The sequence below is a fragment of the Myotis yumanensis genome, unplaced genomic scaffold, assembly GCF_028538775.1.
Source record: "Myotis yumanensis isolate MYYU_CA2020_CCGP unplaced genomic scaffold, mMyoYum1.0.hap1 SCAF_10, whole genome shotgun sequence".
Classification (NCBI taxonomy): domain Eukaryota; kingdom Metazoa; phylum Chordata; class Mammalia; order Chiroptera; family Vespertilionidae; genus Myotis; species Myotis yumanensis.
The window spans coordinates 37828854-37846464 of record NW_027223761.1 but is presented as its reverse complement, the minus strand read 5'-3'; the positions used below and the strand labels follow the sequence as shown (position 1 = coordinate 37846464).

Here is a 17611-nt window from a genome sequence, read left to right as displayed (position 1 = left end):
AAAATTTTTAACTTCCCTTAGTCACACCTCCCACTTCCATCTCTCTAATACCGTTGAAATATAATAGCCCACATTCCTGGTACAGCCTACTAGTCATGGAGGAGAGCAGAATGGAGCTGGAGCTCTTTCAAATCCTCATTCCCAAATATTAGTCATTACTTAAACTTTCTGGTGATTCCCTGGGAGGCTCCACTTATAAGCCAGTCCGTACTTGACCTTATTCAGAGCTCACCTAATACAATAAATCTTTTTTTCAGGGGGCATTTATTGAAAATAATTGCAAGCAAGTGTTCTAACTTCATAGCTGCCTAAAGCAGTCATTAACACTTGGAGCAACAGACTAGCAAAAATTCTTAAAAGGAAAGGATGGGAAATAAGATGTCCACAGGGGCTTTGAAATGCTCTAACATGTTCTTGACAATCTAGGAGGCCACACACATAAATAGACCCATACACGTACACAGGAAAGACTTGAGGAGCCCCTAAGCTTTCATCTCTGGCTGACCTTGAGGCTCTGCACAACAGAAAGCCAGGGCTAGTGCAGAGTTGTCAAAAAACCCTGCTTAATGTTGAAAACATACCCCAACATGCACATAGAGCTCCTCAGCAAAGACTGGTGATTTATTAGTCACAGGCATTTAAGGAAACCTCTTCCAATCATTAGCTGACCACTAAGCTAAACAAGTAAAGAGTTTGGGAGCTACAGAAAACAAAGAACATAGACTTCACATAATTAGTTCAGAAAACTCACTAAACAAACAACAACTACAAGAACCAGCAACAACAAAAAATCCTGGGGAGGGAGAATACCTGCTTTCCAGAGTTGCCACATTATTTACATTATATCCAATTTTTAACAAAAAAAAATTATGTGACATTAAAAAAAAGAAAGTATGGCCATATAGAAGAAAAAAGTACTCAACAGAAATTGGCTCTGATGAAGCCCAGATGTTGGACTTACTAGACAAAAACTTTAAGCTATTTTAAGTATGTTCAAAGACCTGAAGGAAAATATGTGTAAAAAATCTTTTTAAGTATGAGGATATCTCACCAAAGAAATATTATCATTAAAGATATGTAAAATATTAAGTAGATATTCTTGAATTAAAAGGTACAATAACTGAAATAAACATTTTATTAGAGATACTTAATAGCAGATTTGAGCAGGCAGAAGAAAAATGTGGTAAACTTGAAGAAAGGCCAATGAGAATATCTAGTGTGAATAACAAAAGTAAAAAGAATCAATAAACATAGCTTCAAAAACCTATGGGGACACCATCAAATGTGCCAATTATAGATAATGAAGTCTCAGAAGGAGATTCAGAAACAGAAAAAGAGGCAAAGAATATTTGAAGAAATAATGTCCAATAGCTTCCAAATTGGATGAAAAACCATCTCCACATCCAAGAAGCTTAAAAAAAAATAAAAATAACTCCAAGTACGATAAACTCAAGATCCACACCTAGACACATATTAGTCAAACTGTCAATAGACACAGAAACATCTTGAAAGCAACAAGAGAAAATTGATTCAACTCATTCAAGGGATGTCCAATAAAAATGACAGCTGAATTCTCATCAGAAACCATGTAATCTAGAAGAGAATGGGATGACATATTCAAAGTTCTGAAAGTAAAAAACAAAAACAAAAACCCGTTAACCAAAATCCAGCAAAAATTATCCCTCAAGGGGAGCCGGAGGAGGTGGCAGCGAATTGAGTGCTGAGACCCCCCTGGGCCCAGGACTGGGGCAGCCATTCCTCCAGAGGGTGGAATTCCTCCCCCCAGCCCCCCAGGCAAGGAGCACAGCCACACCCAGATTCCACCCTGTATGAGATAAAGGACTAAAACAAGCTGATTAGTCCCTGGGAGTTACCAGGGTCTGGCCTATAGAGGGATTTTCAGTCCCACCAACAACACAGAGCAGGGTAAGGATTAAAAAAGGATAGAGAAGCTGTATAGCCTCAGAGGCCAACCCAAAAACACTGCCACCCAGAGGTTGAGCCACAAACTGACTCTTAGGGGAATACAAATTAAGGCAGACTGGATCACAAATACGGCCTGCTTTAAAATCAGGACTGTGATTTACAACACGGAGGAACAGTGTAATGCAGGCAACACTCTCCTAAATACCTGGCAGGACCAAGGCGAACCAGGCTGAAGAGTAGAAGAACCGAAAGACCATCACTACTGCAAATTTTTTCTTTTTCTTTTTCTTTTTAATTTTTTCACCTTTTTACTAAGAAACCAATTTTTTTTTCTCTTTTTCTTCTTTTTCCATCACCTGATTTTACCCTTTCAATTACCACATTTTTATTTTTAACCAGTATTATTACTCCTACCATTTTACCATTTTTTAAAGTGCCATTTTATTTTCTCTTTATTTTCTTTTGGGATTAGTGTTCTCCATTCTATTTTCATCGTTCCTTTAGCATTAATTTTCCCTATCTCAATTCCACCTCTTTGCTAAAACCCTCTTCCTTACTTTTCCCCTTTTGGTGTCCTGTTTCTCTTACCCTATTCCTGCTCCAGACCTTCCCAATTCCCTCTTTTTACCCCCTGTCTAATTCCACCCTACTTATATATCCTATTTCCAATCTACTGCTCTAAATCCTTATACACCTATTCTTTATCCTTCTTCACTTTCCAACCATTTTTTTTTCTCTCTTATCTTTCTATTGTTTTCTTGATTGTTGAATATATTGGGCTTTTTTTTTTTTTTTTTTTTTTTTTAAATTTGTTTGTTTGTTTTGTTTTGTGTTTTTTCTTCTTTTTTAGGACTGGTTGTGAGGTTGTTTTTCTTTTTCTTTTTCTTTTTCTTTTTTTTTTCTGCTGGTTTTTCCCTTCCCTCCCCCACCCCACCCCAGCTATTTTTGTGCTTCTGTTTTCCCTTACCCCTCTGGATATTATTGGTGGTTTGTAGTTTGCATTCATCTCCAGGGATCTGTTGCTGGAATTTGTTGAGATTAGTGGCAGTTCTATTGGAGTTTGCTCCTCATACGGGGAGTCTCTTCCCCACTTCTACTTCATTCTCTTTTTTCGCTCTCTTTTCTCCCCCCTCTTTTTTCCCAATTCTATTTTTGCACTCCTTTTTTGTTTGTTTTTTTCTTATTTTTCTTTTCTGTTCTCTCTTTTATCTTCTTCTCTTCTTTCTCCCTTATCCCCTAATTCTCTTAATTCGGTTGGTCACCTTTATTTGGAGTTATTAATATTGTGAATATACTTGTGTTCAGTGCCTGGTACGTTGTGCCTTGCTCTGTTGTATTTTGTGCCTTTAAATCAACGCAGCAGATCCAAGCAACAGCAGCCCCCTGATCACCGCAGCCTCCTGATCACCACAGCCTCCTGATCACCACACCCTCTGTCTGTGGAACAGCAACTGTACGTGAAGCCTCCCCCCACCAGCCAGAAGAGCCAACACAGCTGTGAACAACACCCACCAGAGGAGCTGCTGCCAACTGGAAAGCAGCTGCTACCGCAACCGTCTGAGCAGCAACCACAACCCAAGGAGCCCCTGCCACCCAGGGAGCAGCCACTGAACACCTCAACATCTACATATGTCAGCGAGATCAAACATGGGTAGGCAAAGAAACCCCCAAAGGAAAGAAAAGGAGGACTCGCCAGAAAAGCAGCTAAGTGAGACAGAGATATGCAACATGACGGAAAAAGAATTCAGAATAAGGTTCCTAGAGTACATGCACCACATGTTCAAGAAGCAAGAAGAAACAGATGAAAAACTCAACTACTTATGCAAGAAGCTAGAAGAAACAGATGAAAAAATCAACAACTTAAGTAAGTGCCAAGAAGAAATGAAGAGTGATATAGCTTCAATAAAAAACTCCATTGAAAGTATCAACAGTAGACTGGGAGAAGCGGAGGACCGAATTAGTGAATTAGAAGACAAGGAAGCAAAACACACTCAAACTGTACGGCAAATGGAGAAAAAAATTAAAAGACAGGAGGAGAGCCTAAGGGAGCTTTGGGACAACATGAAACGAAACAACATACGAATAATAGGGGTGCCAGAACAACAGAAAGATGAACATGGATTAGAAAACCTATTCGAAGAAATAATATCAGAAAACTTCCCTGAGGTGGGGAAGAAAAAAGTCACACAAGCCCAGAGAGTCCCAAACAAGGTGAACCCGAAAAGACCCACACCAAGACACATCATAATTACCATGGCAAATGTTCAGGATAAAGAGAGAATCTTACAGGCTGCAAGAGAGAGACGGAAAGTAACATACAAGGGATCTCCCATTAGATTATCAAATGATTTCTCAACAGAAACACATCAGGCCAGAAAAGAATGGACGGAAATCTACAAAGTGATGCAAAGCAAAGGACTGAATCCAAGAATACTCTATCCAGCAAGGCTATCATTCAAAATTGAAGGGGAAATAAGAAGCTTCACAGACAAAAAAGGGCTAAGGGAGTTTATCACCACCAAGCCAGCCATGCAAGAAATGCTAAAGGGACTGGTGTAAAAAGAAGAAATATCAAGCTCAGAAAGAAAACAGCCACACACACACACACAAAAAGAAATGGCTACAAACAAATACCTTTCAATAATAACTTTAAATGTAAATGGACTAAATGCTCCAACCAAAAGACATCGAGTGGCTGAATGGATAAAAAAACATGACCCATACATCTGCTGTCTACAAGAGACCCACCTCATTAGAAGGGACTCACACAGACTGAAAGTGAAGGGATGGAAAAATATCTTTCACGCAAATGGAAAGGAAAAGAAAGCCGGGGTAGCAATACTTATATCTGACAAAGTACATCTCAAAGTGAAGGCCATAACCAGAGATAAGGAAGGCCACTTCATAATACTAAAGGGATCAATACAACAAGAAGATATAACCCTGGTAAACATATATGCACCCAATGCAGGAGCACCCACATACATAAGAAAACTTCTGGAAGATATCAGGGGAGAGATCGACAACAATACAATCATAGTAGGGGACTTTAATACACCACTGACATCACTGGATAAATCCGCTAGACAAAAACTCAGCAAAGAAACAGCAATCCTAAATGACTCACTAGATCAGATGGACTTAATTGACATCTTCAGAACACTTCACCCCACAGCTGCGGAATATACATTCCTCTCAGGTGCTCATGGGACATATTCAAAAATAGACCACATATTGGGTCACAAGCAAAGTCTCCACAAATTCAAGAAGATTGAAATCATAAAAAGCTTCTTCACAGACCACGATGGCATAATGTTAGAAATAAACTACAATAAAAACAACCCAAAATACTCAAACACTTGGAAGCTGAATAGCATGTTATTAAATATTGATTGGGTTACCGATGACATCAAAGAAGAAATTAAAAACATCCTGGACACTAATGACAATGAAAACACAACAATCCAAAACCTATGGGACACAATGAAAGCAGTCCTGAGAGGGAAGTTTATAGCTCTACAGGCCTATCTCAAAAAACAAGAAAAAATGGTAGTCAATCATCTAACTCTACAACTCAAAGAATTAGAAAGAGAGCAACAAGAAAACCCCAGAGTGAGCAGAAGGAAGGAGATAATAAAGATTAGAGCAGAAATCAATGAAATAGAGACCAAAAAAACAATACAGAAAATCAATGAAACCAAGAGCTGGTTCTTTGAAAGGATAAACAAGATTGACAAACCCCTAGCCAGGCTCACCAAGAAGCAAAGAGAGAGGTCCCAAATAAACCAAATCAGAAATGATAGAGGCGAAATAACAACAGACCCCACAGAAATACAAATGATTGTTAAACAATACTACGAGCAACTCTACTCCAACAAACTGGACAACCTGGAGGAAATGGACAAATTCCTAGAAAAATACAACATTCCAAAACTCAATCAGGAAGAATCTAAAAACCTCAATAGGCCAATAACTATGGAAGAAATTGAAGCAGTCATCAGAAAGCTTCCAGCAAACAAAAGCCCAGGGCCAGACGGCTTCACAGGGGAGTTCTACCAAACATTCAAGGAAGAACTAAAACCTACCCTCCTCAGACTACTACAAAAAATTCAAGAGGAAGGAACGCTTCCAAGCTCATTCTATGAAGCCAGCATCACCCTAATACCAAAACCAGGTAAAGACATCACAATGAAAGAGAATTACAGGCCAATATCCCTCATGAACATAGATGCCAAAATCCTCAACAAAATCTTAGCAAATCGGATCCAGCAGTACATCAGAAGGATCATACACCATGACCAAGTAGGATTCATCCCAGAGATGCAAGGATGGTACAACATCCGTAAATCAATAAATGTGATACATCACATAAACAAATTGAAAGAAAAAAACCACATGGTCATATCAATTGATGCAGAAAAAGCATTCGACAAAATCCAACACCCATTTTTGATAAAAACTCTCAGAAAGGTGGGAATAGAAGGATCATACCTCAACATAATAAAAGCCATATATGACAGGCCCACTGCCAACATCATACTCAATGGACAAAAACTAACACCATTTCCCCTAAGAACAGGAACAAGACAGGGATGCCCACTCTCACCACTCCTGTTCAACATAGTACTGGAAGTATTAGCCATTGCAATTAGGCAAGAAGAAGGAATAAAAGGCATCCAAATTGGAAAAGAGGAAGTAAAACTGTCCTTATTTGCAGATGACATGATATTATACATACAAAACCCTAGAGACTCCATCAAAAAGCTACTAGACTTAATACATGAATTTGGCAATGTAGCAGGATACAAAATTAACCCCAAGAAATCTGAGGCATTTCTATTCACCAACAGTGAACTTTCAGAAAGGGAGATCAGAAAAACAATCCCATTTACCATCGCACCAAAAAAATTAAGATACCTAGGAATAAACTTAACTAAAGAGGTTAAAGACCTCTACTCAGAAAACTACAGGACGTTGAAAAAAGAGATAGAGGAAGACATAAACAGATGGAAGAACATACCATGTTCTTGGATTGGTAGAATCAACATCATTAAAATGTCCATACTACCCAAAGCAATCTATACATTCAACGCACTTCCCATTAAAATACCAATGGCCTTCTTCAAAGATCTAGAACGAACTCTCCAAAAATTCATCTGGAATAAAAAAAGACCCCGAATAGCTGCAACGATCCTGAGAAAGAACAAAGTAGGTGGGATCTCAATGCCAGATATCAAGCTGTATTACAAAGCCACTGTTCTCAAAACTGCCTGGTACTGGCACAAGAACAGACATATAGATCAGTGGAATAGAATAGAGAGTCCAGAAATTAGCCCGAACCAATATGCTCAATTAATTTTTGACAAAGGAGGCATGAACATACAATGGAGCCAAGATAGTCTCTTCAATAAATGGTGTTGGGAAAATTGGACAGACATATGCAAGAAAATGAAACTAGACCACCAACTTACACCATACACAAGAATAAACTCAAAATGGATAAAGGACTTAAATGTACGACAGGAAACCATAAAAATTCTAGAAGAATACAAAGGCAACAAAATCTCAGACATATGCCAAAACAATTTCTTCACTGATACAGCTCCTAGGGCAGTTGAAACTAAAGAGAAACTGAACAAATGGGACTACATCAAAATAAAAAGCTTCTGCACAGCAAAAGAAACCATCAACAAAACAACAAGAAAACCCACCTCGTGGGAAAACATATTTGCCAACGTCATATCGGATAAGGGCTTAATCTCCAAAATTTATAGGGAACTCATACAACTTAACAAAAAGAAGATAAACAATCCAATCAAAAAATGGGCAAAGGATCTAAATAGACACCTTTCAAAAGAGGACATTCAGAAAGCCAAGAGACATATGAAAACATGCTCAAAGTCACTAATCATCCGAGAGATGCAAATCAAAACAACAATGAGGTACCATCTCACACCTGTCAGAATGGCCATCATCAACAAATCAACAAACGACAAGTGCTGGAGAGGATGTGGAGAAAAAGGAACACTTGTGCACTGCTGGTGGGAATGCAGACTGGTGCAGCCACTATGGAAGGCAGTATGGAGGTTCCTCAAAAAATTGGAAATGGAACTCCCATTTGACCCTGTGATCCCACTACTAGGAATATATCCCAAGAAACCAGAAACACCTATCAGAAAGGATATATGCACCCAGATGTTCATAGCAGCACAATTCACCATAGCTAAGATCTGGAAACAGCCTAAGTGCCCATCAGTAGATGAATGGATTAGAAAACTGTGGTACATCTACACGATGGAATACTATGCTGCTGTTAAAAAGAAGGAACTCCTACCATTTGCAACATCATGGATGGAACTGGAGAGCATTATGCTAAGTGAAACAAGCCAGTCAATGAAGGAAAAATACCACATGATCTCACTCATTCATGGATAATAAAGACCATTACAAACTTTTGAACAATAATAGATACAGAGGCAGAGCTGCCTCAAACTGATTGTCAAACTGCAGTGGGAAGGCCAGAGAGAGTTGGGGGGCAGGAGGGAGGGGAGTAAGAGATCAACCGAAGGACTTGTATGCATGCATATAAGCATAACTAATGGACATAAGACACTGGGGGGTAAGGGAGGGTAGTGGTTTGTCAAGGGCGGGGGGGGGGGGGAAAGGATACTTATGTAATACCCTTTGTAATACTTTAAGAGGAAAATAAAAAAAAAAAAAAAAAAAAAAAAAAAAAATTATCCCTCAAAAATAAAGTGACTAGCCTGATAGCAGTATTGCACTGATACCAAAACCAGTCAAAAACATCTCTTCTTCTTCTCTCTCTCTCTCTTTCTCTCTCTCTCTCTCTCTCTCTCTCTCTCTCTCTCTCTCCCACACACACACACAAACACACACAACAGATCAATATTTTTTATGGTTGACTATAAATGCAAAAAATCTTCGAAAAACATTAGCAGCATATATTAGCAGCGTATTCTAACAAAATACACCCTGTGTTTAATATACCAACAAATAGAAAAGCTTAGACATAAACTTAAGAGTTATCTAATTTAATTAGATGCTATTGTTTCTATTGTCTTTTGCTCTCTATCTCCAAACTTCAATAGACTTTTGGTATCTTCTACTGATTCCAATGGTTAAGGTGCAAAACTAATATGACAGATAGTTTTCATCTCACATGCTAGTTACAGCTAGTTAGCAATGACCTGGCTCAGTATGTTGAAGAGGATGTGCGATCCTCCCAGGGAGAAAGATGCTGTGATTGATTAGGGATGTCTACCACAGGCATTGACAGCGGTAACTTGCAGCATGCACGGTGTCTATTTGCTGAGCCTGGCTGTAAAATACACATGGATTAAGAAGCTTTTCAAAAGACTCTTGGAAAATTGCAACAAAATATGGATATAATGCACACATTTTTAACTACACCATTAACAATGCATCAGATTTTGTTCCAACTGCTGTGGAAGTTATTGTAATAATATGCAAATATTTTACATTCATAGAAAAATGAAGAAAATAAAATCATTTTGTGATTTTATCAGAATGTAATAAAGACCAATTTTGTCATGTTTTTACACAAGATTTCTGAGACTGATGTCTGCTCATGAAAGAACACTAATAATGTTTCAAATACTATGAGCCTATATTTTATCAGCTGAAAATGTCCCCATTAATAAGACATCTTTCAAAGATCCTAACTCTCAACTTTGGGGATGATTTTTGCACATTAACACCATTTTCCCATTATGTTATTTCCAGAATATAACAACAGAAATTATAATTTTAATATTTGCATATTTGAATTATTTAAAAGGAAAAGAATATTCATCTATCTAGGCAAACGAAAAGCTGCATAAGGAAACATATGTATATGTCTATTGTTCTGGGCAAAAGAAAAATTGCAGACGAAAATTTCCAAGGTGGGCGAGAAACAGTTAAATACCAAACACCAGTAAAGCAGGAAGTAGGCAGCAGGACTGCCAGGAGCCCAAGGATGGTGGTGCAGGAGAACCAACCAGAGTGGAGATCCTTAAGAATGAGGCAAGGGTCGGCCATGCATACCCACCTGGACGTGGAGTTTTTCTCACCATCATATTAGTCCTCTCATTAACAAAGCCTGGCACATAGAAAGAACTTAATAACTGTCCGTGAAAGGAAGGACAAAAGCATGAAAAGTGAAAGGGATGGAAGGCAGAAGTTCACACAACAAGCTGTGGCTCCATAATAACTACCATATGGTGACTATAAAGCAGAGCTGAGGAAGCTGATGGAAATAAATAAGGTCTGCACTACAAATGGAGATGGCCGGGGAATCAGCCTGCAGTTGCTAAGGAATGGATGTGCTAAGGTCCTAGCAAAGGAGCAGCTCTGCCCAAGACAGTGGCTCCTGGTACATCCCGAAACAAGTGTTTGTCTCTCCCAGGTCCTTGTGCACTGACTCTAAATATTATAAAGACCACTATATACCCAGGAAGAATAATGATCCTTTGAGATGTTTAACCTTGATATGCAAAATGGAGTTTTATTTATTACACGGTCTCTCTGATCTACAACCCTGAATTAATACTTAGTAAGAGGAAGGGAGGAAGGACAGAATATCTGCTGGGCAGCTGATGCTATTTGTCCAGGCATGTTGGGTGAAATACACCAGCAAAGCAAGATAACTCCAAATGTTATAGCATAGAAGCTTTTAAAACTAGGGGGAAGTTCACATGTAGACCTAAAGATTGTCAATCTCCTGAAAATGTATGCAAAAATGTGTGTATGTGCATTTTTCCAAAAAGAGAGTCCAGTACTTTCTTAAGAGTGCCAAAAAGGTCCACAATCTACTATACCTGCCCCCCAAATATTAAGAACCATGCTGCAGTGATTTACAAACTGTAGATCATCTGTGGGGCACAATTTTCTAAAATTTAATAGAACAGGAAATACAAGAATATTAACACTTGTCATCAAGGTTTCATTTCTTTAAATTTGCTTCAGGTGTGTGTGTGTGTGTGTGTGTGTGTGTGTGTGTGTAGGTAAATTTTTTCATACTGAGATCTGGGTCAAGATGTTTGAGAACCACTGCTCTAAGGCATCATAAATGACTATATACAACTTTGTAACATTAAATCATCATCCATTGAAAACCATTAGATGATTCGTGGTTCCAGTGGGCATTCTACTGTTTTGAGTGACATATGATCCACCAAAATGAATTTGCTATTAGAGAACTGCAGTCTGCAATACTCAGAAATGAAAGTATCTATCCAATCTAATAATAAACATGGTAATTAACCGTAACTTAGCTACCCTTCCCATTGGCTAATCAGCGAGATATGCAGATTAACTGCCAACCAAGATGGCAGCCTGAAGCGAACATGAGGCTTGCTTGCTCCAGTGACGGAGGAAGCCAAGGTTCCCCGCCTGCCACAGCCCAGCTCTGAGCTCCAGATGCAACAATGTTGCAATAATAGAAGCTAAACAAACCCAGAAACCTGCTTTCAGCCACCAGAGAAGACCAAATATTTCCCTGGAATGATAGAATGCCTCACTGGCTTAGAGTGCCAGTGATGGCAACAGAGTTTCAATTATAGAAGCTAAACAAACCCAGATACCTGCTTTCAGCCAGCCACAGCCTCAGAGCTGGAGCCAGCTCTCAGCTCCAGTGACAGTTATAGAAGGTAAATAAATCCCAGAATAAAACAAAATAATAAAAAAAAAAAAAGAGGCTGGGAGCTTCAGTCTCCCGACAGTCTGAAAACGGCCCTCAGCCCCTCACCCAGACTGGCCAGGCACCCCAGTGGGATCCCCCACCCTGAAGGGGATGTGACCAGCTGCAAACAGCCATCAGCCCGTCATCCAGGCTGGCCAGGCACCCAAGCGGGACCCCCACCCTGATCCAGATCACCCTTCAGGGCAAACCAGCCGGCCCCCACCCGTGCACCAGGCCTCTATCCTATATAGTAAAAGGGTAATATGCAAACTGACCCTAACAGCAGAAAGACTGGGAATGACTGGTCACTATGACACACACAGACCATCAGGGGGCAGACGATCAATGCAGGAGCTGCCCTCTGGTGGTCAGTGTGCTCTCACAGCAGGGAGCTCTGCTCAGCCACAAGCCAGGCTGATGGCTGCCAGTACAGCGGTGGTGGTGGGAGCCTCTCCTGCCTCCTCAGCAGTGCTAAGGATGTCCGACTGCAGCGTAGGTCTGCTCCCTGCTGGCAAGTGGGCATCCCCCGAGGGTTGCCGGGTTGCCAGAGGGATGTCTGATTGCCAGCTTAGGCCCAATCCCCCAGGGAGCAGGCCTAAGCCAGCAAGTGGTCACCCCCGAGGGGTCCCAGACTGCGAGAGGGCACAGGCCGGGCCGAGAGACCCCCTACCCCCGAGGGCACAAATTTTTGTGCACCGGGCCTCTAGTATATATATAAAAGGCTAACATGCAAAGTGTCCCCTCAGGAGTTCAACCAGGAGATGGGGAGTTAGATCGCTCGCTATGATGTGCACTGACCACCAGGGGGTGGCACAGAACAAAGGAAGGCCCTGGCCGGCAGCTGGAAGGCCCCAATCGGCCCTGATTGCAGGCCAGGCCTAGGGCCCCTACCCATGCACAAATTTTGTGCACCAGGCCTCTAGTATCTCTATAAGGTCTTATTGATCTTAAGGAAACCAAGGACGACGAAGAGGTTCCTTTAGCAGGACCCTGCACACTGGGTGTCTCAGAGAAAATGTAAAAATGTAAACTCCTGAATAAAATGTTCAGAAATGAGAAGAGCAAATATTTCCCTGGAATGATAGAATGCCCAAGCATCTTAGAAAGATATCAGGAAAGGGGAGAGTGTAGAAACTCATCCCTAAACCTAGTACAGCAATGAGTCTTAGAAAAATATTATTTCTTTTACACAAAAGAGACAGAAGGGTATGGTAAATTTCCATGACTGCTTGCGTGTAGGATGTCACTTTAGTCCTAATGACTGGTGTCTGTCCTCTATTCTCTTCTAGACCTCAATACAAGAAACATAAATAGTCCAATGGTCCGGGCATTGAATTAGTGATCTTATTGTCTAAAATGTCACTAAAGCACTTTACAGATTTGAGCTGTTCCAATCAGGGCAAAAATTTCAAAAATATCATTAAACTCTGCCCAGCCAGGCCACTCCCCGTTCCTCACCTACAAATGACTAGAAGTTGTCTCCTCAGGCAGATTCTGGCTTGGGGTCCAAGTGTATCTGAGATCAACAGTGAAGCACCATCCTGAGATCCCCGTGCCTCTTCCCTGCTTCCTCCCAGAATGTCAGGGGGCCAGGCTTACATCTCTCATCAGGAGAGTAGAACTTCCTCTCTAGAGAAACACTCTCTCTCTCTCTCTCTCTCTCTCTCTCTCTCTGTTCCTTTCTTTCCCTCTCCCTCTCTCTCTCCCTTTCCCTCTCCCTATCTCTGACACATAGGAATTCCTCCTCTAAACACTAGAGCCCCCAGAAAAAGAGCTTAGGTGCTCACCAGGTCACCTTCACTAGTTAACACAAAGCTTGGGATGCATTTAATATATCCTTCTTAAATAGGAAAAAAATAAGCAAGGTTAGCTAGATATTTTATGAAAGTCTCAGAAGCAAAAGAGAACAAGAAAAATAGGGGGAAAGGAACTCAAAGAAAAAAGAGAGAAGGCCAGGAGCAGAATTATACCATATATGTAAAAATATCCTCCAAAAGTTGAAAGATAACATATTCATGAAATGAGAAGCTACAACAAAAGAACATTCAGAAACCAGAGGGAGCCCTTAACATCTGAAAATAAAAATTAAATTAAATTAAATTAAGGACTTAGACGATAAATTTGGGAAATGTCTTAGAAAATAGACCAAAATGACAAAAAGATGGAAAATGGGAGTGAATAGATAAGAAAATAAAGGATGAATCCAGGAGGTCCAATTTGCATAACAAGGGTTCAAGCAGGAAAGAATACAGAAAATTGAAAGGAATTATCAAAGAAATAATAAAAATAAACCTTCCCAGGAGTAAAGAACATGAATTTTCAAATGAAAGAGCCCACAGATTTCACAGCAAATTAATGAAAAATGATCCAATTCAATAATCATAAAATTTCAGAACAAAGAGAAGAAAGGCTGGGGAAACTTCATAATGGGGGACTGATCGGCTGACACCACCTGAGCCCACCGATCATTATTAGCCTGGCTGCAAGTGGGACAACCAGACAATGTACGTCTCATGATGTGATGTGACACTCGTGAAGTGATACAATGGGAATTACACAGCACCCCTTATGAAGTATTATTGTTGAACAACTGAACTAGAATTTAGTCCAGCATCAATCTAAACACTAGTGATGTTTTACTTCAATTGTTATATTTTTAGTACTAAATAATCATTTAGTTCTTCTTTGTATCTTCTATATCTATGCTGAGATGTTCTATTAAGAAAAATATTAAGGATGAGTCTTGTCATTTTAGTAGTCATCCATATAATTTTATAGATTACCTTGTTGCCACTAACTTAAAAAAAAAAAGCCAATTGCAGGAAGTTTTCTGGGGAAAAAGAAGAGCTCAGGAACACGGTAATTTCCCATGAATTTTGTAGAGTGGCCCAAAGTTAGCAGACGTGTCCTGCACTAGTGTCTGGTGTTTAACAAATGCTAAATGAATGAATGACTAAGTGAATGAATGAATGAACGAACATGTCTCTACAGACTTTGAAAGAGGAGAATGTCTACTCCTTTTTAGAGGTGCTAAGGAGGGGAAGAAATCTAGAGATATAATCTCCTAACAGAAGAGGCCCTAAAACTCAGGAGTCAGGAGCTGTTTCAGGTGGTAAGTATGGGACCATGAACCACTGCTGTCTGGCCAACTGCCCATTCTGACGATAGGAAGGTGTATAAAAGCTAAGAGGAATGTTTCCATTCATACTGATGATGAGCTGGGATGAGAAGAGTTGTCCAGAATCTGTTCTCCCTTGGTGTTCAGACATATCTAAACGCAGCACCTCTGGCCAGAAGGTTTGTACTATGAATGCCTTGGGAAGTTTACAGAAAAGGCATTCGCATATTGCTGTCAAGTCCCGACCTCCAGGGGTTTGTTGGCAATCTTTGGACAGAAGGTGATGGATCTCTCCAGTCCTGGTCTGATGAGGCCACGAGTAATCATTTGGGAGACAGTGGATCAATGAATAAGGTGACGGAGTAAGACAGCTGGCAACATGGAAACTAAAAACTGACCTAGAGACTCACTGAAACAAACTCTCAGCAAAAACGGGTTACGTCCTGCACACAAGCAAAACCTTTTCAGCTTTAACCTAAAGCAGTGGGGCATCCATAAAACATCAATACCAATAAGGATATACTGCCCTAGTGTTTGCAACAGGACAGCACAATATCTGAAGAATCTATCTGCAAAGGCTTCTTTATGTTAAAGAATGACCCCTAGCCCAGCCAGTTTGGCTCAGTGGTTAAAAGGCAACCAAAGGGTCTTGGGTTTGATTCCCGGTCAATGGCACATACCTGGGTTGCAGGGTTGATCCCTCTCCCTGGTTGAGGCCTGAGTAGGAGGCAACCAATTGATACGTCTCTCTCACATCAATGTTTCTCTCTCTCTCTCTCCCCCATCTCCCTCCCCTCTACTCTCTCTAAAAAAAATCAGTGGAAAAAATATCCTCAGGTGAGGATTAAAAAATAAAGAAAGAATGCCCCCTAGAAACTCATGTAGTAATTACTTGGCATTAGCATACTCATGTGATTTATTTGTCATTTAACTAACAGGAATATGTGTAAGGAACTCAGGGAGGTTACTGTCTCCCCTTAATAGCTATCTCATAACTAATGTAATACTCAAACAGAGACTAATGTAAATTTTTAGCTTCTATGGGTTAATAAAGAATATTTTATCTATCATCCTTCCGTGAGCCACAAATAAAGAGAAGATTATATGGTTAATTTAGGTTCTAAACATTTTACAGTGGAAAAGAGAAGAAGCAATTAAGGCCCCCTAAAGAATTCAGTCCAGTTTTATACCTTTAAGATATGAATTGGATGAAATTATATCAATTATTTGAGAAATGTGTACATTTTTCAATGAGAATATTATTTTTAAACTGACATAATTTACTAATGAAAGAACAAGAGGCTTTTCATCTCCCCTCTTCCTTAGAGGGTTTTTTTTTTAATTTATTAAATAGTTCTGTTTCTTGACTCAGTAATATAATACAGTTTTATATTTCCTGCTTTATCTGCTGAAGCAAGATAACTCAGCAGCTGTTGTCCACATAGATTTTCATTTCACTCAGACCATAATTTTATACAAAGTAAATTTTCTAAATTCAGAGAATTTAACACCTATTCCTAATGAGAAACTCTTCAGGTGATGCCATGAAAGAAATTCTGCTCAAGTACAGTAGGAACAACTACTAAAGAGCTCTTTCCACCAACTCCGGTGCATTAAGTATGCTTTATGCATCTCTTTCTATCATTGTATATTTTGAAATAAAAGCATATATATAAAATGATAGTTCTAAGACAGTTGCTATTTTACTTTTCATTTGTTTCAAACGTTTTACAACTTAAGCCTGTGATATTAGAAGCCCCTCCAGAAGACTTAAATAGTATCAAAATACTGCTTTCAATTTAAAGGGCAAAATATCTGGAAAATTAAGGTCACAATGTTAGAGAACCTAATGGAGTATGGATTTCTGCTTGAAGTACTACAACCAGAAACCTCAGCAATCTTAAATCTGTCTCTCCTGGATATAATAAGTTTTAAAGCTTTGAATGAATTTTCAGAATACGTTTCACATCCCTCATAGCTTCACAAAAGGATGTAGCAGAGAAGCAAAGAGAATGGGCTCTATAATAATGGAATTTTTATGCAGTACCAACAAGTTACAGAGGCTTTAAAACAAAAGATGAATATGATCATTCTTATGGGAGGAAAAATAACAAGCATTAGAAGGTTTCTTTGTAAGAATTTCTTCTCAGGTACAAAGTACTTTTCAAAAGATCAAGAAGTAGTAGATTCTTTGATCCAAGATACCATAAATGCTATATATCCATGATTAAAGCAACTGTTCGTATTTTTTTAATGTAAGGATTTCATTTCAGTATTTCCATAGCTTATTTAGCTAGTTCCATATTCCATAATAAAACCGAAGCCATTTTTTTCAGAAGGGGCACTACCCAGGAAATACTGAAAGACCAAATCACATGACGCATGTACAACATTTGAAATAGGGAAACAACGAAAAGCACATTTCAAATAATTTGCTTTTAAAGTGTTCATCTGAGAAATGGTTCCCTGCCAGAGGTAATCTGCCTCCCAGGAGACACTTGGCAATGCCTGGGGACATTTTTAATGGTCACAACTGGGCGGGTACACTGGCACCTGGGGGTAGCAGCCAAAGATGCTGCTGCTAAACATCTGCAACACATGGGACAACCCCACAACGAGATTATCCAGCCCAGATGTCTGTAGTGCCAAGGCCGAGAAAGCCTGATCTAAAATAACACCAAGCAAACAGTCAAATGTGCCTGAACTATGAACACATACTTGAAAATGAATGAATATTCATAAACAAAAATATTTCGTTTCTACTTTTTATAGCTTCTTATTACCTCCATCAATTTGATGCTGCCTAATGCAGACTCTATTTCTGCTCTCAAGATCTCTATCTACTCATTCATCAGATTCCCTTA

The 17611-nt window shown here is 39.6% G+C and overlaps 1 protein-coding gene across 18 annotated transcripts in view; it reads right to left on the bottom strand.

Moving 5' to 3' along the window:
* STK33 (serine/threonine kinase 33) overlaps positions 1-17611 on the bottom strand; it is a 145085-nt gene that overhangs the window by 86585 nt on the left and 40889 nt on the right. The window contains exon 1 of one of the 18 annotated variants that reach the window (XM_070425369.1): positions 9135-9144. The exons of the other annotated variants lie outside the window; for them this stretch is intronic. The gene's annotated coding sequence lies outside the window, so the exon portion shown is untranslated. Of the gene's footprint in view, positions 1-9134; positions 9145-17611 lie in introns of those variants that run through there. 18 annotated transcript variants of the gene reach the window in all.